Source organism: Rhinolophus sinicus, chromosome 2 (genome assembly GCF_057876585.1).
Source record: "Rhinolophus sinicus isolate RSI-liver-muscle chromosome 2, RSI-T2T, whole genome shotgun sequence".
NCBI lineage: Eukaryota > Metazoa > Chordata > Mammalia > Chiroptera > Rhinolophidae > Rhinolophus > Rhinolophus sinicus.
This window is the reverse complement of record NC_142502.1, coordinates 50827095-50853702: the sequence shown is the minus strand read 5'-3', so window position 1 is coordinate 50853702 and position 26608 is coordinate 50827095. Positions and strand designations below refer to the sequence as shown.

Genomic DNA, 26608 nt, shown 5'->3' with positions numbered 1-26608 from the left:
AATATTATTTGGCCCATATCATTGCAAAAGGCCTTACCTCCACCCCAAGTGTTGGGAAAATAGATCTGATTCTGTCTTTTTAAAATCTTCTTAAAATTCAATGGCTACTCAAGCATTTTGCATTATAAATTACAATCTTCATAATTATATATTTATTTAAGCTGGTATATAAAGAACTATTTTGACAGGGAACTTTAACAGGTGTGTTTATGAGTCTTGCTTTGTTATTCATGACCTTGACAGGTTTAAACTTATAACAGTTTAAATTTATACCTTGGATTTGTCTGAGTTTATCATTTTTAGTAATTAGACATAAGTTCCAGTTTTCTGGGATGAATACCACAAAGGTGAAGTACCCATCTCATTGCATCCTTCCAGGGAGTACATAATATCTACATAATATCTATTCCAAAGGTCAAAAAACAATGGCCCACTGGCCAAATCAGGCTTTCTACTGACTTTTGTACATAAAGTTTTAGTGGAACATCATCATACCCATTAATTTATGTATTATATATTATGGCTGCTTTCACATATTTTTACAACAGCAGAGTAGGCCCTACAGAAATCTCTGGCCTGCAAAGCCTAAAATATTTACTATCTACCCTTTAAAGAAAAAGATTTTTGGAGCCTATCTTTTCTATGGAAGCAAGTCACAAAGTCCACCATATCCTCAACGGGAGAGGAAGCATCCTGGAGAAATAAATATACATATAATTTGGAGGGAATTTTTTTATGAAAAATAGATTTGTTTCTTCTCCCTCATTTTTTCAATCATTTATTTCTATTATGGACACATAAATATTTATTCTATTTTTCGGGTTATAATCTAACACAACTGCTATTCACTTCACTGCTCAAATTATGCCATCTTTCATCATTGGAATGAAGTTCATTTAAGAACAGAGTAAACTGAAAACAATTATAATAACATCAAGTCAGATCAATTTAAGTGTGACTTGGTGGCATGGAAATACAGACAGATCCACTTCAGGTATAGGTAAAGTATATTTATGAGAAACTTATGGTTTGCCCCCAAAGAGCTGTATTTGTGGTCCAATTGGCCATCATGGGGACCATGATGTTTTTGAATATAGAACATTTTCCTAAACAGCATCAATTTCATCAATGCTCAGTGACAAATATGGGTTGGCTTAATCAGCATCATCTCTACCATGCCAAATATTATTTGGAGATATTAGTATCTGAATTTACGGTATTGAATCAGGTGGAAATAAAGTTTCTGGAAGCTTATCATTATGACCCAAATCATCATCATTATTTTAACCCAAATAGGGATACTTGATGAAACTGAATTCCAGGACAGTGATACAGCTGAAGATGCATCAAAGATCCAATTAAATGGCCCACTGAATAATGACTGTAATGTAATACCAATCCCATTACTGATGCTTTTTAGCAGGCTTTAATCCTTTCCCAGTAGACTATTAGCTATCTAATCACTATGAAATCTATGTTATTAAAGGCTAGTGGTTAAGTATGCTAGAGAATCAAGCCAAAGAAATGACTGTGGGAACTACTGTGGTAGTGTATAACTGAACAATGTGGTATTTTCCATTGTTCTCTAATGTCTTAGGTATGAGGGCTGAAAAAAGAATTTATTCTCACTGTGTAGCAATTGATTGGGATTGGAGAGATAAAGGAACACTACCATATAGAGTTATCTATGTGCTGCGGTATATCTGATACCTACAAGTGTCTGTAAAAACTGATACTATCATATCTGGATAGCTGGATACATTCACAAACCAGATAGTACCTAAAATTTACTAAATAATAACCCTTATTAAGCACACAGGACACCACAATTATATGGTAAAATGGAAAATCATTTTCCTTCTGTTATGAAAGAATAACACTGTGATTTTAACTGATGTATATGTTATGCTAGTTACTACCTCAGTACTTTTAATACTGCATTAAAAAGTGTAACAAAGGTTTACGAGATTATTGAGAAAATTAAATAAAAACAAACTTTTTATAATTGACGATTCCCAAGATGAGAAATATTTTGGAAAACTGAATAATGATTCTAATTGATATAAAAATCCATGGACACCAATAGTGAATATATTGCAAAAATTATATCTACAGCAGGTCCTCGACTAACATTGTTTCATAATGCAATTTCCTTACAATATTGATGAAATGCCATAGAAACTTAATTCTTATTTATGTTAATTATCATATGGTAAAATTGGTTAAAATCACAGAAGCTACCAATGACACTAAGTGAGAACTCACTATATTTAAATGTCATCGTTAGCACATATTAAAACGTTGAAATAAATCTGGATGATGGAGGAAAATTAATGGTATAGCTGAAAAGAGAATATCAAGGAATAAATGAAGAGATATCACAACTAACATAATTTTTAGATGGAATGTATACCCCCCTTGGAAATTTCAAATAGTCATCATGGGGTTATTTGTTTTTTTATCCTTTTTATATGAGAAATTGGAGAAAATGTGGTAGAGAAATTATAAAAATTATACCTGAGTAAGATGTAGCAAGATGATATTCACTGAAGTCACGGAACAGGTGAATTAAGTTAAAATAGCTGGACTATTATTCATTTCTTCATACTTCTAGAAATTCCTGGACAAGAAGTGGGGGAAAAGGCAGGTAAGTAGGGGTAGTCTCCCTATAAACATACTAATAAGTACACCACCTGATAAGTATGTTGATTTTGTCTTTTAAAATAACTCATATTTATAGAGTACCCTTATCAGGATGTCCCTCATTTAGTATTGTTTATGGTAGACAGTCTTAGGATCTATTGATTTATGTGTATGACTCTCCAGAGTATATAATGCAAATAAGAATCATGGGAATGAATTAGACATTTTTCATAAACTAAAATACATCTTCTATATAAGGCGATCGCAAAAAATTCAGTTAAAGACCTTATATTTTCTTCTGGGCCAAAGAGCACATGTCCAATATGGGAAAGAAAGACCTGCAAGCTTCTTCAATATCCCAGATCTCTTCTTGCTTCACTTCTGATTCTTAATTGCTTATATAGCTGCAATTATTAAAGCTTGATGGTGTGTAAGGTTATGGATATATGTTAATTTGATCTGATAATCAAATCCTGTCTTATCTCAGTACAATAACTAAAAATGATTGTTAGATAAGTCATTAGACATACCAGTATTGACTTTTAATATTTTAACATCAAAATTGTACCAAGTTTAACAGATTTAATGGAGATAATATTTTATCTGTTTATAATTACATTTTATAAATTAATTTTTATGTTTTCCTTACATGTGATATTTTATGAATATTTCAACATACAGCTATGATGATTAAAAGTCAGAAAACAGAACAATAAGCCCCAAATGGTATACAAATTAAAGGAAAAATGCAAAGATAATTAAAAAATAGATTAGTTAAAAATCCATCAAAACTGTATTTTTAAGATAAGCATATCAATAAATTAAAATTTAAAATAATTAAAGCTAGTAGAGTTGATTCTATTTAAATTTCTTATTCCACATGTTAAAAGTGTTGTATTTACTACATTATCAAATAAGCCCCACAATTTCAGCAGTTTAACAATAAAAGTTTATTTCTCACTCAAAATAACAAGGTAGAAGGCAGTTTTCCTCCCCACGATGATTCAGAGAGCTAATCTTTGATTTTGCCATCCATTAGGGGATCATTGTTGTCTGTATCCAGTTGGTGCAAGGGGGATATTAAAGACATACCTAGTTTTTAAAGCTCTTGACCGGGAAATAACATAGATTATAGTAATTCATAGTAGCTCTAACTGCATTGCTAGAACTCGTCAAATAGCCACATTGGGATCATGTGAGTGACTAGGTAGCAGGTAGCTCCTTCTCCATAGCATCTCAATACTATGGAAAGGGAACAGAAATTTTGGTGGACAGTTGGCCATTTCAGCAGCAGGATATGGTTCACTATGTTGTAAGTTCGAAGTTGTAATCCCAGCCCTATCACTAACTTGCTACATAACCCTGTGTACAATTTTAGCAGATTTTAGTCTGAGTTTCCTAATTTATGAATAAGAAAATATTAAACTACATAATCTCCAAGTTTTCATAGTTATACACTTAAATTATTAATTAACTATTTACCTCTCTAGTTACAAATAAATAATTTATAGCAAACATTTTAATTAGGTATGTGCTTATGCGTATTTTAACTACCATGTGATGCCTTCATCACTATTAATGAGGTGCTTAATATGAAGCAAACTGACTTTAAAACCATAGTCATGACATCAATTTGTTGATATTCTAAAATATAAATCCATCCACAAATCTTGGCCCAATGACAAATATTTGTAGAGTGTATTGTCTTCACAATTCAAGGACAATATATTTGAAGTATTGTAGCTAAAATATACTTTCAAGTAAATATATTTTTCTTTTAATTTCAAAGAAATTAGTGAGCTGCTTCTATTTTCAGAAGCTTTTACAGTTATCATTCTAAAGACTTATAAATTTGAGACCTTTTAAAGGAATCATCAATGGCAATGCCCTTTCTGATTAGAAAAAAGAGCTGTAAAAACAATCTTGTTTCATTAGCTGTTTCAGGTTTGAAAGTACTTAAATGTATAGTTCAATTGTAAAACCTTCATTTATGTAATAGCTAGAGAGTTAAAAGCTTCATTAGGTGAGGAGACTATACTTTAATGTTTGATAAACATTACACTTTTTACTATTTTTATAACTATTGTGAAGGAATTAAAGAGTTTCTGTAATTAATTATCTTCTTTAGTTCTATTAGTTTCTGCAAAGAAATCATGTTGTTTTTATTGTACTTAATAAAATCTAACCCTATGATACAATTTTAACATAATATATACAAAACTCATCCCTCCCTCAGGTTCCAAAACCAATTTACATGTAGATGACACAATTTTATGTCTTCTTCAACATAATTCAGTTTACATTTTCAGAAAGCGCAAAATGAGCACTTTTCCCTCATGGTGAACTACAAAATTCTGAGTAGGTACTTCTCCCATGGTACAAAATACATTTGGAAAACAATGATTGTGAAGTTCCTTAGGGATTATAATTGATCTAATGCATAGAGTTGAAGATAATATAATTATTACTTTCAAATAATAATCCATTTTGATTAAGTATCTATATATTACACTGGTTTTCTTCAATATAATATATGCATGTCTATATAATCTATTTAGTTACAAATCTTGTAATCATATAGAAAAATATTAAAATAGTTTTGTAGAACTTATATGAGCAGTATTCCTTATTTTCATATAATTAATTATTGGTACTATTTCTTTCAATAATAATAATATTCACAGGAAATAGAACCTCAAACAAAACATTTCCTAAGGTAATACCCTACATAATTTTGGTATTTTTTATGTTTGAAAAATAAATTGATGTATTTAAAACAATCCTAAATTAAATGCAAAATAAAAATGTTAAATTCTACAATTATTTAACTTTGTAGTAAAAGAACAGACGCTTAGTATCTTTACACAAATTGTTTTCAATATGTATTGAATATGACTCAGAAAATGTATTACAAATATAGAACTGCTTGTAAAACACAATGATAAAAATATATCATAACTTAAAATTGATATTTTAAATGTATATGACACTTTAGAAAGTATATGAGAGAATAAGCAACTATGATGCATGCTGACATTTATAACTCATTGAATTCTATATAAATAAAATGTTTATCATAAAACACTATTAACAGGATGATTACATAATATTAATAATTCAGTCCTTTGGTATCTATCCATCATAACTTCTTCAAAATTCTATCCCATACATTTTATTAATTACTTTAATTATTTTTATGGGATACATAATTATGGACATTTATTATTGATTTATACAATTTAATATTTTATTATTCAATTGTCTAAATATATGTGAAATTTATTCTGGGATAGCCTTTGAGCTAATGATGAATAAATAACAATAGATTTTAAAGAAGACTCAGATTTGTTGTTCGAGGATGAGAGATTAGGTAGTGCCAGAGCCTCTGTATATGATTATAAATTTCATTCCCATCATATTTATATTGCTCCATACCACCTTAATATTAAATGACAATATTCTTTAAAAATTATGAATTTTGTCTTTGGAATTTAAGAGCAAGTTAAAGAAATTAGAAAATATCCAAAAGTCTTCTAGAAAATGACCTTTAAGAATATTAAGATTTGTCACTCCACATGTTTTGCAAATAGACCAAAACCCAGTGATTAGAAAATTTAACACAAGATATATACAATAGAAAACATTTAAAAACAAATTATTAGATGCAAAGTAGACTAACAATAATGAACAAAAGTTTAGAATTTAAATGAACCTAAAATGAACACTTTTTCTATTAGGGTCCTAAACTATTAGACATGATAGACATTTCAGTGCAATTCTCAACTCTATCCAAAACTTCCATTTGTAACCATAAATATAGCTATTAATAACGTGGGCTGTATTTAGAGTGTCCAGATATGGTATAGTTGTGATTTCTGCAGTTTTTGTCATATATTTATAGTACTCTTTGCTACTGTCTTCTTTAATGTTCTAGTTACAGTGCTAACATCTGTATCTTCACCCAATTTTCAATTTAAAAATTATCTTAATTAGAAAAATGTTATTACATTAGCATTAATATATTTTAATTTAGTGATCAAATATGATTTATTAAGTATCATTGTAACCCATATTTTCTGCATAAAATATTTTTAAAATAACATTTAATGGTATATTGGTATGTAGAATAAATTTTTTAAACTGAATTAATCTGTTGATACTTATTAGATTAGTGTTTATGTATAGTGCTAGAAACTACACATACTCCTGACATATGCATAACAATATAACAATAATATATTATGCAATACAATGGTTAAGGCAAAATGTAATTTCTACCAAAATAATAAAGTTGTTTAGTGAAAAGAAAATTGCATGCTTCACTTTTTAAGTCTTAGAATGTGGATAGTGGTTATAATATTGAGTAGTGCAGATCTAAAAGACAAAATTGCACTGAAATGTGCAAAATGTAAAAAACTTAATTAAATGTAAATTACTATAAATGACAAAAACTAAATTCAAACATTTTACATATTTATAAATTTCAATACAATTAAAAGGCAAAGAGCAAGTCATAATTAGTGAATAAGTTGCAAATCTAGATTAGTTAAAATAATGTATTTTATGCAAATACTTGAAAAGTTATTGAAATATTATGTTTCTATGAAAATATTAACAATTCTAATATTTAACATTCTCTCAGTTGTTAGTGTAATAAATAATGTAATGAATGAACATACTTCACATATTTTATTTCTAAACCTACCTAGATTCAAATTTTAAGAGTAACATTTAATATAAACAATTATTTCTCTGCTGCTAACATGTATTTTCAATATTAATTCAGGAACTCTTTTAAAACCTGAATTGACAACAATAAGAGGATTAATAAAATTGATGTTTTTTTTTGTTAGAAAATTATACATCAATAGCTTAATCATGCAATAATCTATTGCATACATATCTAAGATGCAGGGTTGGACACAATTAAGCTCCCCTATTCTTTTAATCTTCCCCATGCTTGTAACTAGTATCAGTCTACAATGTCTGGTAATAGCACCACACAAACTTGTTTAACAATAGAGCACAATAGTCATTTATTTGTTTTAAAAGCACAGGGCTAGAGATGTCTAGATGACTTTTTTAGTCACCTCATGAAGGTAGGTATTTAGGTTTCATGTCATGCTATGCCACTATTAAGTGCCACATCCCAAGTGGCAGCAGTACTATTTGTCCATTAGTTCTATTTGTTTACACACACACACACACACACACACACACACACGTGCACACACACACAAGGTATAATAAAAAAATACTGTGAAAGTTTAAATAAATAAATAAATTATTAGAGTAAAAGACACATTCCTCAAAATACTCCCCCTCGCTTCAATCATGCTTATCCCATCATTCTTGTCACTTTCTGAAGCAGTTCTGGAAGTCCTCTATCATGAGTGTCTTTAGTTGTGCTGTCATGGCTATCTCGACGTCCTGAATCGATTCAAAATGTTTACCTTTCACGGTCATTTTGACTTTGGGGAAGAGCCAGGAATTGCCCGGTGGAAGATCTGGTGAATAAGGTAGATAAGGACACACCGTGATGTTTTTATTTGACAGAAATTGCTGTGTACCAGAAGTAATGTGTGACACAAAGTGTTGACATGATGGAGGATGAAGTAAAGACCCAAAAGAGGACTTCCAGAACTGCTTCAGAAAGTGGTGAGAACGATGAGATAAGTGTGTTCAAAGTGAGGGAGAGTATTTTGAAGGGGATTAATGACAAAATGTCTTTTACTGTAATAATTTTTATTTTTTTTTATTTTTAGACATTCACCGTATCTTTTGATCATACCTCTTAGTTTTCTGATATCTGGAATCTTTTAAAATACAGGTGCTAAACAAATCCTCTTTCCTATGTCTAAGTATATAAGTATATAAGGCAACTGAGTAAAATAACTCCAAGCCAGGTTAGAAGACGTTCAGTAAAAAAAAAAAAAAAAGAAAATATATGAAGAGTCAAGAAATAGTCCACAGAATAAATTGAAATATGAGGAGACAGGTTATTAATGAAATATTCCCTTTTATCTAGTATTAAAGCTATGAGAAATGATCAACAAATTGCAAAGTAAACCAAAGAGTGAAAAATACAGTAGAGGAACCTCCATACTAACTTGCATATATATATAGTTTGTTTGTTTATATATATTTTGTTTTGTTTTTCAGCAAGTCTAGAAGGGTGTGAGTATGCTAGTATATTCAATATTCTATCCATTTATTCACCTAGGAAATTCATAGAATAAATGATATTTCTGCTAATACAAAAATCTCATACAGTTATTGTCCCTGTGGTTGTGGAAGGTAATTCACATTTTTGATTGCTTCAGACAGGCTACCATGACTTTCTAACAACCCCTACGTCACCCTTAGATGTCTCTACGGTTTTTACACATTCAGTGACCTAGAAGCTAAGATTTAAGACCTAATTCTGTGGTACCCTAAATTTTTATTTGACCTTTCTGAGCCTACTTCACTGTTCTGTTGCCTATTTTCTCAGGTGATAAAAGAAGCTTCAGTTTCTGAAGGCTACACAGCAGAGTAAGGTAAATGATCAGAAAGATTAACCTTTGAATAGATATCGCACGTATTAATGCTTTCCTTCTTCACGGTCTAGTGTACAAATGATTATCACCCCTGCAATGTCCCTAAATAGAGCACATGAGCCTCACCACCTAAATTAGCAGGATGTGTTCTCTCCTTAGATCTTAGGAGTACTTACAGCTATGCTATGGCTAGTTCTGCTTCAACCTCACTATTAGAAATAGAAACCCATTTCTTCCCTTCTGACCAGGAAGTATAAGAAAATAGCTTGTTCTTCTCATCTTCCACTACTGAAGCACATCATTACCATCTGGGGGAGATATCTGAAGTGATGTTAATGGAACAGACATGATTCTTTGTGCAAAATGCACCTTATCACAGAACCCATCTGGGAACTTGGGAGGAAGACTAATAGCTTTCTCTGCCTCTGTTTGGGCTGTATCAGTCAAACCTCACGCATACCAAAGAAATCCTGAGGCCTGCTTTTATTATTTAAACCGAAAAGGCTCAGGAAGGCAAGCAATTCACTCATTGGTGTAGACATTACAAAGTAAGTGTAAGATAAAGCGTACTAGAAATTGCCTGGGAAATAACATGTAATATATAAGTGAATAGATACCTCCGATGGAAATAAAACTCAGGCAATATATTGCTTAACTACTCATAGACTGTTGATGGAAAGTATTCTTTGATTTTAAAGCAGGCATTACATATTTTAAGACAAAAAGACAAATATGACTAATTGACTAATAAGCATAGAAACTATCTTTGACTCTCTTCTAATGTAAACATAGAAGCTCCATGTCCAAATAATAATTTAAATTCTTCACTCACCTGAACTCAGCTGGAGCTATAGTACAGCCCAGTAAAGCCTGAAGCACCTGCTTGAGTACGCAGATTACACATGGGGAACTTCAGGAGGATCATTTCCTGGACTAATGCAAATTGTATCCCCTCTCCTCCCCCAAGCGGGGTAATTTTATACCCTTAAGTCTAGTGTATCTCTGTCCCAGTCAATTGCTCTATTACCACATCTGTTCAGAGGTACATACTTAGCTCATGGAACCGTAGAGGGAAATAGTGAATAACAGATTCAAGGACAGGCACAGATGGCAGCAGTAAGACAGAAACATGCTTGGAATCAGTGACTGTCAGTAGAGTATAATCTTTAATCAACTGAAGTATATTTTAACAAGTTTCTTCCCATTAGTTTTTAGAAACAATAAGAAAGAAATGGCTCTTCTCTACTGTCGTAGGGAAATTTAGGAGAGCAAACTATTGTGCTAAATTTTTGTTGTACGTTAAGAATTTATTGAGAGAGAGAGAGAGAGAGAGAGAGAGAGAGAGAGAGAGAGAGAGAGATTTCAGAAACGAATCCAACATTTTTAATGAATATTGAACTAATGCTTTAAGTAGTCAGTTACCCTTAACATTTGACCAAATGCCTGTTTGTATTTTACCTCATTTAGAAAAGTAGTTTTTATTTTATTAAAACTTCTTTGAATTGCAAAATAACCTATCATCTATAATTTAGTCTTTCATAAGCCTTTAAAAAAAGTTTTAATTATTTTCTTTATTAATCATACAAATTTGTTAAAATCTGCTAAGTTGTTAGCCATAAACATGTTCTTATTAATCACCCCTGATTACTTGAGGGCTCATTCCATCTCTTAAACTCTGTCCTTTAATTGTAGAAAAAGAAAAAAACATATTGAGGATAATATTTCCTAAAAATATCTTAGAGTAGACAATTCATATTCCTTTTATCAAAAGCAATTAGAAATGTAATGTAATATTATGTCAATACTTAAAATAATGTAATATAGCAATAAATAGTAATTTTCATAGTTCCTTTATTTTTGTTTATGCAAAAGTCATACAAAATATGTCTGATTATTACGAATTAAAGTTACAATGACAGGAACTATTCAAATACCTGTTAAAACATTTTGGAAGTCATTATTTATGTTATAATAGATGACAATCTAAGGAAAAATATATAACACATTCAGTTCCAATTATTAGAATCATTTGAGAGCTGTGTTATTGGCTTTTTAATGTTGGGAACACTTGCAAACCAATTTCAATTCAATTCACAAGCAATTACCAAACACATCCTATCTACTAGGTACTGTATTAGATGCTAGGGAATTAAAGATGAATAAGGCATGGTCTTTGCCTTTGAGGCAATAACAGTCTTGTATAATGCAAACACATAAACAGCTGCCCATTATGAAAGATGATGAACACAAGAGAGGAGATAAGTATAAAGGTTTTGGGAAGACAGATAAGGGAAAATTGTTTGTATGAAAAGAAGATATACCATAGAAAAGAGATAGTTTTATTGTACATGACTTATTTAATGTTTTAAATACAAGGTATTTTTAGTATACATTTGTATGTTGCAATATGAGCGTTTAAACAATTAAAGTTTTAATAAATCACATATAGTACTAGGTGTATTATTATTAGGTTGGTGCAAAAGTAATTGTGGTTTTTGCAATTATTTTTAACCTTTTAAGCCACAATTACTTCTGCACCAACCTAATATAAACAATGCCTGTTAAATTTGAATTTAGATTAAAAGTAATAGTGAAGTATATTTTTGATGAAGTGACTGACACGAATGCACCAGAAAGCCTAATCAGAGAATTATGCAAGGAGTGGTAGAACTTATAATTCAAAGTATTAAAGAGTATATAATAATCTTTGCCTTTTTTAAATAAAACAGAAAGGTGTCAGATGATATAGAAATAAATCAAGTAAAAAATGAGGAAGCTCTGCTACTGTTTATAGCGAAAATCTAAATGGATAGTATATAGAAACTTTCAAAAAGTAAATTAATAGATCTTAAAGGAGTCATAGAAAGATGACCAAAAGCAAAAATTACTAAAAATGATTTATTCTAAGACAATAGAAATAAAAGATGAGACGATCTGGAGAAATCATAAATTTTGTAAGAGTGTGGGTATGGATTGAAATCAATTGACTTGATGTTTAAGCACTGATCAGATATTACCCAAAAACATCTGTATAGGTTACATAGAATGAGAGTGCATGTGAGAGCTCATTAAATACAAATATGTGGAAGTCATCAGGTTATATAACTAGATTGATTTCTAGGCATTATAATTAGTACCATGTTTGAGGGACTGAGTATAAGGAGAAAGCAGTAGGATACCAACATAAAGGATTCACACCTTATATACAACCTTTAATTAATGTATTCTTGAAGAAAGAACTATAAAAATAAACAAAGGTAGAACATAGATTATAGTGTAAAAAAACAGATAAACTTATATGAACACTTAGCTTTCCAGAATTCAAATATGGCCCATAGCCATGCATAAAAACAAAATAAAGTAAAATTAAAACCAAGAATGAGATAATCATCCTAATTCCACTAAATTAGCATAATCTTGAGAATGAATTAGGCATAGGGAACTTGTGAATCTTTTGTAAACTCTATAAACTCACTGTGCAAATTTTCCACCAATTTGTGTGATAATTTAGGGCATAAAGATAACTAAATTCCATCAAGGCCTGAAGCTCCTGTCCAATCTATCAATCTGACACCCTGATAAACAATGATGGTATTTTTTTAATCCTAAAAGTAAAGCCACTGTGCTGCCTTAATTGAAAAGTGATTAACTTTAATCATAATTTATAGCCACCTTAAGTCATTTTTAAGGAAAGTTTAATTTTAAATAAACTTTGCAATACCACCTCTATAAAATTTAAGACATCTTCCCAGAGAGAGAAAAGTTGTAATTCGACATGATTGGTTCCACCAGCCATCTCACCAAGCAATATGATTTCAGGCAATTGACATAATCAAGTATAAGAATGTTAATGAAAGTTATGGAAAAACTTGCAAATAATCTGAGAATTCTATTGATGTTTTCCTAGACATTGATAAAGAAAATGAAACCATATGTTTTTAAGTGGCCAAACAATGACTACTAAGGCCTTCTTAGACATTCCTAAGAAAGAAAATAAAAAGACACTTAGAGACATACTGACTAATAGAAAGATAGGAGAATGGAAAAAAAAAACAATAATATGTAGTTGTCTAGATGCCTAGTTATCAAGTTGAATTTCTCAAAAAGAGCTCTCTAGGGAATTAAATATTTTTATTACTATCTCTGAGTATTATTTTAACTGTTCAGACCAGCGGCAATGGAGGGCACTATAGACAGAAGATATTGAAAACAAAAATATATTGGAAAGACGCTAAGTTACTGGCAAAATAGATTAAAATACTTTAACAGATGACTGTGTTAGCAAAAAAGTAATGGAAATTGTTTTGCATCATAAGCAGCAACAACACAGTCCAAATCCATGAGCATAGAAGAGCAGTGGAGCAAGCAGTTGTCTTTTTAAATAGTGGGTTTTAATAAACTTCAGATCTGGGGGGAAAGAGAAATATCCAGGAAAGTGCAAAAATAGCACTTTTTCCTCATGGTAAACTACAAAATTGTGAGTAGGTACTTCTCCAGGAAACAAAGTGAGATAGGATGTAGGATTAGATGTTTCACATAGAGCCCAAACATCTGTCTTCTCTTGAGACTTGTATTCTCTCCAAAGAGTAAACCAGGGAGAAAAAAACCAAGAAACAAAAACAACCTAATCCAGGGATAGAAACTGAGGTGATACATGCCCATCTTCAACTTTGTTGAATAAGGAATGTAATTAAAAGGTAAAAATTCTCCATTTATACTTTTTAATGCAAACCCACATATATAACATCTATAATTGGAATTTAAACTTAAAACCAAAATTTATAGCTGAAATTGTTAGCTAAAATAATCAAAAAATGAGGATTACACCTGTTAGGATTTTATTTACTCACAATTCAAAAATAGGCAAAATAAATCAATCTGTTATAAATCAGAAATGTGACTACCTTTTCTGATGTAGAATCAGAGAAATGCACAGAAGGGAATTCGGGGTGTTGGTAATGTACTATTGCTTCATCAGGGTACTTTGTACCAAATTGAACGTGGGTTCAATTTGTGAGATGTCATCAGGCTGTAACCTATTATCTATGCATTTTCCCATGAGTGTATGTTACTTCTAATGAAAAGGTGTTTTTGTTTGTTTGTTTGTTTGTTTTGTTTTGTTTTGTTTTGTTTTTTCCAAAAGGGCCAAGGAAATTATGTCCCATATCATCATTTCTTTTCAAATGAAAGTCAAGGTTCTGTGTAACTATAAATAAATATATACTTACAAAGATTGGTAGAAAAGAAATAATTTTTTCATTATTTGCAAGTGATATAATATTCTACCCAGGAATCAAAGATTCTACAGAAAATGTTTTAGGATTCTAAAAATTAATGAATTTTCATGCATAACACCAATATGCACAAAGCAATTGCATTTACATGCAGCAGTACTGAGTTGGGTGATCATAGAGCTCAACTCCTCTGTTACCTGACTTTCAGAGTAATTGGACTTAACTTTACTCAGTCCTAGGCAAATTGTCAGAACTTGGTTAATATATTTAGTATTTAATTGACTTATCTGAATAAATGAATGAAAGACTAAACTAACCCTTAAATCAAAACATATCTTTCAATTAAAGTAGTTTATCCCGTTTTCCTTGTCTTCCCTGTTTCATATAACTAATCACATTGTATCTACTTCCTGAAATGGCCTCTCCGCTTCCCTGATATTTTTCATGTGATCATATTACAGTCTTTGCATTCTTTCAACTCCGTAAGCACTTACTATTATGAAATTCAATTGTTTAGACTTAGCTGATGATGCTATTGACATGCATTCCATTATGGTTATATCACCTTAATTAGATGGGGAGATGACTCTCTGGGATCGCTACTATATAACACTACGTATGTCCTTAGTTCATTTTTTAGTGTCAAAGATTAACTTGATTTGATGAATATGAAATGGTTAGAAAAACAAAAACAGGCAGTTTAAAGGGGGAGAAATTAGTGAATTATCAAATTCTTGGTAATTTTTAATTTAATATTTTTATTAGGAATTGATAGCAATTGCAAATTTTTAAATTATTTTTAGATATTTTGATTTGAAGAGAAGTTGAGATAGAAAGAGGATTATCCCCATACTTTAGAGGGAATAATAGGTTGGCTATAAGACCCTGTTCACAGAAATGCAATCATAAATATGCCAGAAACTGCAAACCACACACTAGAAACATATGACAGATTTTATTATTTCCTGAACCAAGGTTTAATGTTTGATTAATGTTCTTATGGAGACTCAACCGGGCTGGGGAAACAGTAAATTATTATTAATTAGATATGTGTTATTGGATTCCAACTTCTTAGATACTGATCTGTTTTCATAGAGGAGGGAATTTACTAGGTATATGTAAGTAATATTATAACATTCTACCCAGCGAGGATATCCTATTTAAATAGTTACTGCAATATGAAATAAAATATTTTTAAGTAAAATGACTACAATGAGAGAGGCAACTGACCAAGGGAACATAATTCACAGAGCAGATGGTGCATTGTAGGGGCATCTTGTGCTTAAGAAGTCCCATTTTTATATAACATTAAAAAGTGGTGAAATTATTTTTCAGCTCAGTCTGGCGTAAAGTTTTTCTAAGGTACACGTCTACATTTATTGATAGAAAATGTTTCTCTGAGATGAATAGTGAATCCTGATAAAAAATATAATAACCAACACAACATTATAGCAGAAGAACAAAGGTGGAGAACTAACAATATCCAACTTTAAGACTTACTATAGAGACACAGCAATGAAAACAGGATAGTATTGTAAAAAGAATAGACAAATTGAACAGAATATGTAGCTCAGAAATGCACCAATATAAATATAGCCAACTAATCTTTGACAAAGGAGCAAAGGAAATACAATGGAGCAAAGCTAATCTTTTCAACATATGGTGCTGGAACAACTGGACATCTGAGAGAGAGAGAGAGAGAGAGAGAGAGAGAGAGAGAGAGAGAGAGACAGAGACAGAGAGAGAGACAGACAGAGACAGAGACAGACAGAGAGAGAGACAGAGAGAGACAGAGAGAGAGACAGAGAGAGACAGAGAGAGAGACAGAGACAGAGAATCTAGACAGAGACTTTATACCCTTCAAAGAAAAAGTTAACTCAAAATGAATCACAGACCTAAATGTAAAACAATAAAACTCCTAGAAGATAATAGAAGAAAATCTGCATGACCTTGATACGGCAATAAGATTTTAGATACACCACCAAAGGTACATTCCACTTCATTAAAATTAAATGTGAAAAGCAATATAAAGAGAATGAGAAGACAAATCATAGACTGGGAGAAAATTTTTCCAAAAGACATATCCTGTATGGACTATTATCCATATATACAAAAAAGTTTAAAACTCAATAATAAAACAAACAAATGTTTAAAAATGAACCAATGACCTCAACTGACACCAAAGAACATCTGCTGATGACAAATAAACATATGAAAAGAAGATCCACATCTATTCCATTAGATAAATGAAAACTGAAGAAGCAATGCAATACCACTACATGCCTATTAGAATGACCTAAATCTGAACAATGTGAACACCAAATGCTAGCAAGTATATGAATGCAAAATAGTACATCCAGTTTGACAGACAGTTTGGTGGTTTCTTACAAAATTCCTTGCTATTGACCCTAAGGAGTTGAAAACATGTGCACACAGAAACATACACATTGATATTTTTAGAAGTTGTATTTATAATTACCAAAATTTGAAATCATGTATGGGGATAGAATGTATATAGAAAATCCCTATGTCCTCCTCTTAATTTTGCTGTAAACCTAAAATTGCTCTAAAACATAGTCATATATATATAAATTATTATAATAAATACATGATAAGTATACTGTCATGCGGGGGTGTCATGCGGGGTCTCTGCTTCCGCTCCCTGCACAAGAACGCAGGACATGGTGAGGCCAAAAAGGAACACCCACGGAGCCATAGATAGGGGAGTCATACCACTATACTCTCGCTGGTGGCTGGGTTGGAGACACAGGAGGCAGGAGCCACACTATCCGCAACCCGCCATCCACTTGTCTCTGTCAACCAACCTCACTTGCTAGCTGCAATCCGCGCTTGCCAGCCCAGCCACCATCTTCTTGCTAGCCCCCATCTTTTCTGCTAGCGTAGCCACAGCAGTTATATTAGTGGCCAATGGCTCACTGGTTACAGCTGACGGCCAACTAGCCACAGCTGATGGCCATCCAATCATAGTTGATGGCCATTTACTACCTGAGCCAGCACCTGTCTATGTAAGGCCGAGAGCCTGGAAACTACTTTCTGGGGCTCTGTCCCCACATATACAGTAATTTACATTATAATAAATTAATTTAAAATAAATAAATAAATAAATAAATAAATAAATAAATAAATAAATAATATATACCACACGAGGTCTGAAAATTAAGTTTGCGAACTCATCCTAGAAAAAGTGCTACATACCTCATTGCTGAATATCACAACAGTCACCGTCGATGTATTCCCCTTGGGAAGCTATGCACTGATGCCAGTGCCTAGTTCACCCTTCAAAGCAATTTTGGAACTCTTTCTTGAATGACCATCAGAGCTGTCATCATGTTACCCTTGATGTCCTGAATGTCATCAAAATGTCTTCCTTTCAACATTTCCTTTATCTTCAGGTAGAGAAAGAAGCCATTGGGGGCCAGATCAGGTAAATAGGGAGGGTGTTCCAATGCAGTTATTTGTTCACTGGCTAAACACTGCCTCACAGACTCCCTGCCATGTGAGCTGATGCATTCTCGTGATGCAAGAGCCATGAATTGTTGGTGCAAAGTTCAGGTGGTCTAACTTTTTCACACAGCCTTTTCAGCACTTCAAAATAGTAAACTCAGTTAACTGTTTGTCCAGTTGGTACAAATTCATAATGAATAATCCCTCTGATACTGAAAAAGGTTAGCAACATCATTGCAACGTTTGTAAACTTAATTGTCAGACCTTGTACTATATGAATACTGTATATATATTTATATATATATATATATATATATATTTGAAATGGTGTTCTTATGAAAAATAGTGTTTTATTAAACGACTTTGCAATATGCATAATTTTAATAAAGAAGAAACTCTTTCTATAAAACCCCTAAATTATTTTTTGTAACTTAAAACTATTTCAAATGATATATATATATATATATATATATATATATATATATATATATCCTTTCCAAGAATAAGAATAAAACAGGAATCAGAGATGAGAATGATTGAAACTGACATGATTAGAAATAGGGAAAATTGTCTAATCAAGTATGGCTAAAAATCCACATATTTCCTAGAAAGGGAAAATTATAAATTTACATTGTATATTAGTTTATATTATTTATGCATTAGCATATTTACTCACTAATTTAACAAATGCTTAAAGTTTACTAGGTGTCATATTTACAGAAATATTAGTGAGTAAAAATATACACCATTCTTACCTTTATGGAGCACATTTTCTGATCGGGAAGAAGACTAATTGAGAAAATATTATAAATGAATGTAGTTGTAACAAATGCTATGAAGAAAATACACAGTGCTATGGAGGATCACCCTTGGGAGAGTAACAGTATTAGATGGCTTCCTTGACTAACAGACACTGGGACTTAAAGGATGAGGGAAGAGGGGAGGGAAAGCATATACTGCCAAGGTCGGGGAGGTGGCAGGACAAAGGCAACCCTATTTACTGTGGCCCAACTGTTCTGAAGATGGCCAAAGGCCAACTATATTGAATGGTAATATAAACCTCTTGAAAGGAATTGAGGAGTATCCTTGCTGTAAAACCTGAAAAATTACTGTTATCCTCATTTGTAAAATATGCATTTAATGGGTCAAGTTTCACTTAAAAATCCCTGTGTCTTGAAGGGGCATGGGTGATATGAGAGACTTTAAGAGGCTATGGGGCGTGGGGAAGTGCATGTGGTATAGATGAAACTAGGCAGGTCCAGATGGTTCCAGGCTTGTGGACTATCTACAGGACGTTATTTTGTCTTATGAGAAATGGGAAGCAATTATAGGTATTATGGTCACATAATTTGGTGTATTTTGTAAAGAGTCAGTGAAGGATTCATCATAAGTATGCGTAAGCTGATATGGAGTGATCAGTAGGTTTATATACGAGTAGTAGCCCAGGCCAGAAAGTACAGTAGTTTGACTAGGATGTAGGAGTACAGCGAAAGAGACGTGGAAGGAACCGAAGTCACAGTGGTTTGGGAGGCGCGGGATATGGGCATAACAAGAATGATTTCTACTTCGTAGCTTTTCTAACTGGATAGATGGTGGTGCCATTCATTGAGAAATGGAAACCGAAGGAGGATCCAGTCTATGGGGGAAGATCGTGTGATTTCGTATGGCCAGATTAAAATGAGCCACCACCTCCTTCCACCCTTTTTCTCACTGAAAGTGCTCCAGCAGAGTTGGGTGAATAACTCAGACAAGTTGTTTGAAGGCAGGCTGCAATGTCTGTGAGATTGCCCTCATTGACGTTACAGTCTTTCCGACTGTTCATGATTCTATAACATGTCTTTTCACTGTGTAAAAATGACATAAAAAGAGACTGAGAAAAGAGAATGGGGATGAATAACTAACTATAATTGTATGCTGATTTACTATATATTTTAAAATCAGAAGTTAAAAGTCTCTCATGTAAGAGTGTTTGATCTGGCCCTTTACAACTTCATTTTGTTAAGGAAATGTATAGCAAGCAACATGCTGAATGAAAATCAAACCATTAAAATAGAAAAGGACTTGCTGTCGGGGGAGCAGTCAATATCTTTTTAAAATACTTAAGCTCCATATTTTGGTGAAAAGAAAAAAGTAAAGAAATAATCAAACCAGTTCTTTGCAACATTTTTCTTATTAAAAACGGTGTTTTATTGAATTACTTTGCAATATACATAATTTTAATAAAGAAGAAACTCTTTCTATATAATCCCTAAATTATTGTTTTAACTTAAAACTATTTCAACTGGAACTTAACAACTTGTTTAAATTACACAAAGCGATGAACTATAAAACTATTTCTGGGTTCTTGCATTTTTCCTAACATGAATACACACACACACACACACACACACACACAGACACACACACACGTTATACATACATACATACATACATACATATATAACATATATAAAACATATATATATAAATATATATATATATATATATATATATGTTACTTCACAATTCTATCCTTGGCAAAAAAAAAAAAGATAACCAAATAGAACAGCATTACAAAAATTGATTTACAAATTTGAGTATTTGAGATGGCCTGGACATTTTGTTAGAGGCCAACTTTATCTGAGTTGGGATAAGAGTGTATCTGACAGTTATTTTAGTTCACTAATTGACAAATTAAAGATATATTATTCAATTTGAAGTCTGGCTCCTGTTACCTGCATTCTGTTTGCTCTTTTGCTTTAACTTACGCTCTAACAATCACTAAGAGTACTGTTGTAAACCAGAGAAGCATGTGCAGCTGAGAGCTTCAGTTATCTTGTACGACTGAACCACTGCCCTTGCTGACTGTGCCAGTCATATCTTCAGGGCAAAGGCAGTTGTAAGATTCTGGAAATAAGGATTTGCTCCAATTTCTCCAATTCTTTGGCCTTTTTTTTTTTTTTTTTTTTTAAAGCAATAAAGGGATGAGTCTTTCTGTTCTTGTCATGGCTTAGTGGCTTTGGAATCAGTTTGCAAGATCAAATAAGACTTGGCAAAAACTTTGCCTCTATCCCAACATAATAATTGTGGGAGGAATAATAACGTTTGGAGGAAAGGTGTCATCTTAAAAACTGAGATCCTTCTGTCGAGTGAATGTCATTTTTATACAAATGTTCTTTTGCTCCATTTAACACTTTCTATATATTTCTCTCGAAAAGCTTTTTTGGTGTGAAAAATGCAAATGAGGTTTATATTTGTACAGTGCATGGTATGTGCTCGTTACATTTAAATGTCCCTGTAGCCTACCTAAAGATCTCAATGAGCTGTCTTAATACAGTTATTTTCTTGGAATATAGCTACAGGTGGAACATCTTGCTGTAAAAAAATATTTAGCTTCATATTATATTTTAACACTCTCCTGTCACAATATACCCTCAAGGCCAACTTTTGTAGATTTTGTCCTAAAAAAGAGTAGAGTACCATGGGAATTTAAATAGATCATTTAAAAGTAAATTATGCTTATGATCTCTAAGTGATTTCTTAAGATGCTAAAAATGTATATAAGAACCAAAGTGGTCACCTCAATAAATTTAATTTTTAAAAAACTGTAAAAAAAAAAAAGAACCAAGTTGGTTATGATATTAGAAAATAATATTGAGAGTCTTATTTTCTCTTTTGAACTGTTTTTTGTGTTTTTTTTTTCTCTAAAATTTTTGCGCCCATTTCAGAAGCTGAGAAACTTCTGCTAGAAAAGCAATATCAGAATCATTCGGGTAAGAGTGCTTGGTTTGAATACCAGCTCAAATATCTAGAGGTTTTCATAGCATTAACCAAGTTAGCTAATTGCTGTAAATCCCCATGTTCTGTAAATGGGAATAAAGTGACAACTGCAAAGGGTTACTTTAAGGATTAAATGCGAAGCTCTCTGAAGGGTTCCTAAAAGAGAGTAAATATGAAATATGTTTCTTATTATTGAAAGAGTGGTTGCTACAGACTAAATCAGTGTGTTCCTCCCCCCACTCCTGCCACCCACACCACCAGTCTTATGTTGAAACCTAATCTCCAATGAGATCCAAATCCTGCTATTGCTAAAAGAGTTTGCACGTGTGAGCATGTGCAGGCGTTTTCAGTTGAAGGAATAATTTGAACTAAATGCTGAAATTGTTGACTATTGGGAATGGAAAACATTATCCAAGTTACTTTTGGATTTGATATATGAATAAAATGTATAACCAAATCATTTAAGTGCATTCCAAAATGTGTAATGTTATCAAATTTAACTGCTATCTAACTTAACTTATAGGATCTGTGATAGTTTGGACTTGAAGGGAAATAGTTGTACCTCTGAAAATAATTCTGCAATTTAAAATGCATTGGTCTTAGTCATTTTCAGGCTTACATTTATTAAGAAATTGCTATAGATAAGCATGATTTGTTTAACATCAATTAATTTTGATTAACCACAATACGACATTTTATTTTGCCATTTAGATGCCAGATGTTTAAAGCCCAGAATTTATTAACCTACCTACTATTTACCAGCATTCAAAGTTTTAAATAATAGTTGGATAGCTGGATAATAATAGTTGGATAGATGGGCATAAGATTAAAATTATATTATATTAAGCAAAGAAGTCTAAACTCATCCTTTTATGTAAAACTAGTTAAAAAGTTTGTAAAATAATTTATTTGCCTTTCTTTTTGGAAATAAATACAGTTGCTTTCCTTTGTTTTACCAGGCCTGACATTTAAGTTCGCAAACTTGTTGCAATGATGTTGCTAAACTTTTTTGATATCAGAGGGATTATTCATTATGAATTTGTACCAACTGGACAGACAGTTAACCAAGTTTACTATTTGGAGGTGCTGAAAAGGATGCATGAAAAAGTTAGACGACCTTAACTTTTCGCCAAAAATTCATGACTCTTGCATCACAACAATGCAGCAGCTCATAAGGCACTGTCTGTGAGTCTGTGAAGGAGTTTTTAGCCAGTAAACAAATAACTGTACTGGAACACCCTCTCTATTCACCTGATCTGGCCCCCAATGACTTCTTTCTTTACCTGAAGATAAAGGAAATATTGAAAGGAAGACATTTTGATGACCTTCAGGACATCAAGGATAATACGATGATAGCTCTGATGGCCATTCCAGAAAAAGAGTTCCAAAATTGCTGTGAAGGGTGGACCAGGTACTGGCATTGGTGTATAGCTTCCCAAGGGGAATACTTCGAAGGTGACTGTAGTGATATTCAGCAATGAGGTATGTAGCACTTTATCTAGGATGAGTTCGCGAACTTAATTGTCTGACATCATATAGTCAAAACTATAATAGGTATATTTAATTTAATTATATCGAATATAATTGAATTTCATTTAATTGTTGGTAATTATAATAGTAGTTCACAACATGCTCATATTCAAGTGTGAATTGATTCTGTCATAAAAATAAAATTAAAACATTTGAGGAAAGTTACATTAGTTATATGTAATTTTTCTTTTTAAAAGAAAATTATGCAGAAATGTCATTTTATAAAGAACCAGCTAAACTTAAATGTGCTTCAATAAGTCACTTATACATGAAATCTGAAAAAAAGCTGAACTCATAAGAATAGAGAATAAAATGGTGGTAACCAGGGGATGGCGTGTAGGGGAATAGGAGAGATGTTGTTTGGCATGGAGGTAAAAACTTGCAACTAGTAGATAATTAAGTCCTAGGTAGCTAATGCACAATATAGTAATTATAGATAATAATGTTATATTATAAATTTCAAACATGCTAGAGACTAGATCTTATTTATTCTCACCGCAAAAAAATGAATCATTATGTCATATGATGAGGGGCTAGCTATGCTACAATGACAATTATACTATCGTATATAAATGTATCAAATTAAGAGGTTGTACACCTTACACTTACACAATGTTATATGTCAAATATATTTCAATAAAAAATAAGTCTTTACTGAATCATATGAAATGTATAATTCACATGAAAACAGCATGATAAATACAGAGTTGAAAATAAAAGCAGGTTAACTTTTTCTGATAATATTCCATGAGTAATATTTGTGTTTCCAACAAATATCTGTCACATAATATAATTATATACTTCATAGTTTACAAAAGTGCTTTTTTAACCTCATTTATGTCAAATCAAGCAAACAAAAATATACCCTGAGAAGCGGGAAGAGTAGTAAGAACATGGAGCTCAGTGTTAAGTGAATTCCCAAGGACTGAAAAACAAAAGCAAAAACAAAACAAAACAAAAAATCAAAAACACCACTTTCAACCTGCCAGAGATTGTAGAATTTATGGAGGACATTTATGCAGGCAAAAGTGCTAATTCTTTTATAGTCCAAATTCATTTTGCATTCCCGTTCTCCAGTGTAACTAGCTGTGTGACTTAGGACAGTACTTTAAATATTCTCATGGTAATTTTATCTTTAAAATATGTAGTTTTTAAAACATGGACTCAGAACTTTTAGAGACATTGAATATTATAAAATATGTAAATGACTCATGCATTATAGCTCAGTAAATATTATTTCCCCAGTCACGTGTGTGCAATTTATTTTTTCCATAACCTTTCTAAACAAGGCTATAGTAAAACATTATAATAAAACTCATTATAGAATGTGATGATGCTATTGAGAAAAAATGCAGCACTAAATGACAATATTAATTTTTAAGGCTGGGTCTATCTCCATCATGTATTATATTAAACCAGTTATCCTTTTAAGTTTGTTTTTTCATATGTAACATGTGAATAATAAAATCTACTGCATAACGCTATGTATGTGAGAACGTATTTGAAAAAAGATACAAATTTACATTCCTACCAACAGTGCATGAGGGGTCCTTTTTCTCCACAGGCTCTCCAACACTTGTTATTATTTGTCTTGTTGATGATAGCCATTCTGACTGGGGTGAGGCGATAGCTCATTGTGGTTTTGATTTGCATTTCCCTAATATGTAGTGAAGTTGAACATTTTTTCATATATCTGTTGGCTGTATGTATATGAAAACAACAAAGAAACAAGACAAACAAAGAAACAAAAACTAGTAGACACAGACAACAGTTTAGTGGGTACCAGAGGGTAAGAGGGGAGGGGGGATGGTAGAAAAGGGAAAAGGAGGTCAAATATGTGGTGATGGAAGGAGAACTGACTCTGGGTGGTGAGCACACAATGTGATATACTGATAATGTATTATAGAAATGTACATTTGAAATCTATGTAATTTTATTAACCATTGTCACCCCAATAAATTTAATTTAAAAAAAAGACATAAATTGAAATTATTAAACACATATAAATTGTAAAGTATTTTACACGGAATTGATATTAATATTTATTAGTTGTCTTTTTAGAGTATAATTTGTAAGCAATTTAATATACACTTTCCTTTAATCCTTATAAAACCTCCGTTGAGGTGAAAGCTTTACTTTTATTTCTCCTTTAGTGATAAAAAACAGATTTCAAAAGGGAGAGTGACTTGTACAAAGTCTCTCATACACTGGCATGGAGGACTTGAATACCAGTGGACTCCTTTTAGAACTGTGATAAAACTGTTTGTTTCTGTGGAATCCCAGCTTCTGATTTTAAGAGATACAACTAACACTACTGAATCATTTGTTCTGTTTTACACCCCCCTTTGTTATGTGCTACCAGAGTCAATGTTCTGATTCCAAGGGATAATAAGGATCTTTCAAGGGCAATTTGCTCATGACTGGATGCAATAAGCATGCTTCACTTTTCTTTTACTTGTTTCTGTTCCTCCATTACAAAATACTTCATTATAGACATAGCAGAGACAAAAGATGTGTAAAACATAGATTTCTTGTTATCTCAGTACTGTTTAGAGACAAATTGGTTGGGTTCCACCTGGAAACAGTATAAAGATCTGCCACAAGAAATTGCAAGGGTCAATGCAATATATATAGATGACGTATTATAGAATTGTACACCTGAAATCTATGTGACTTTAATAACGATAGTCACCCCAATAAAGTTCAATTAAATATACATAATATGATATACATAATATATATAATATATTTTATATATAAAAGAAATTGCAAGGGCCAACAAGTTGGTTACTTTTCTAAGCTTATTACTCTTACATTGAGATACTGGGTAAAGAATCATTAATTTCTTGATTTTGGGGATCATAAATAATATTTATATAAGCTTCCCTTTGAACGAGTTCTATTACTTCTAACGCATGTTTTCTAACTGCACATATTTCATCAATTAATAGGAACTATAAAATAAGTACAATAAAATCTAAATTTATAATCCCAAGTATAATCCCAGATATGTATAAACCATACATATTTAAAATTCTGATAATTACATAATGTTACATTTATTATAATACATAATGAAACATCATTAGAGAAAAATTAAGATAAATCCTCCTAAATTAAGTCATGTTTAAAGCAGGCATATATTTTTGTATTATCCATACTTTGTGTTTAAAAAATCACAAGATGCAAGTTAATGTAGAGAAAAGTAGAGGTTAAAGAGTAAAATATGGTCCAAAATAGATAGTTTGTGAGAATCCGAATTGGTATTCAGGCTTATGTTGTTTGCATTTTACAACTTCTTTTTTTTTTTTTTTTTATGTGAGGAAATAGCATTACTTACCAATATAAATGTCTTCCAGTCTCTTAGTCAGGAAATCTAGGTCCTTAGAAGAGTGACTCAATTCTAAAAAACAAAACAAAACATAAAAACATAACCCA

The 26608-nt window shown here is 31.8% G+C and overlaps 1 long non-coding RNA gene across 1 annotated transcript; it reads right to left on the bottom strand.

The window, feature by feature from the left end:
- Positions 1–631: 631 nt before the first annotated feature.
- Positions 632–26578, bottom strand: LOC148758780 (uncharacterized). The gene is made up of 3 exons (XR_016019736.1): positions 26511–26578; positions 2518–2620; positions 632–693 (listed from the first exon to the last, which is right to left on the bottom strand). It is a non-coding gene; the product is annotated as an uncharacterized LOC148758780 (long non-coding RNA).
- Between the last annotated feature and the right edge of the window lie 30 nt (positions 26579–26608).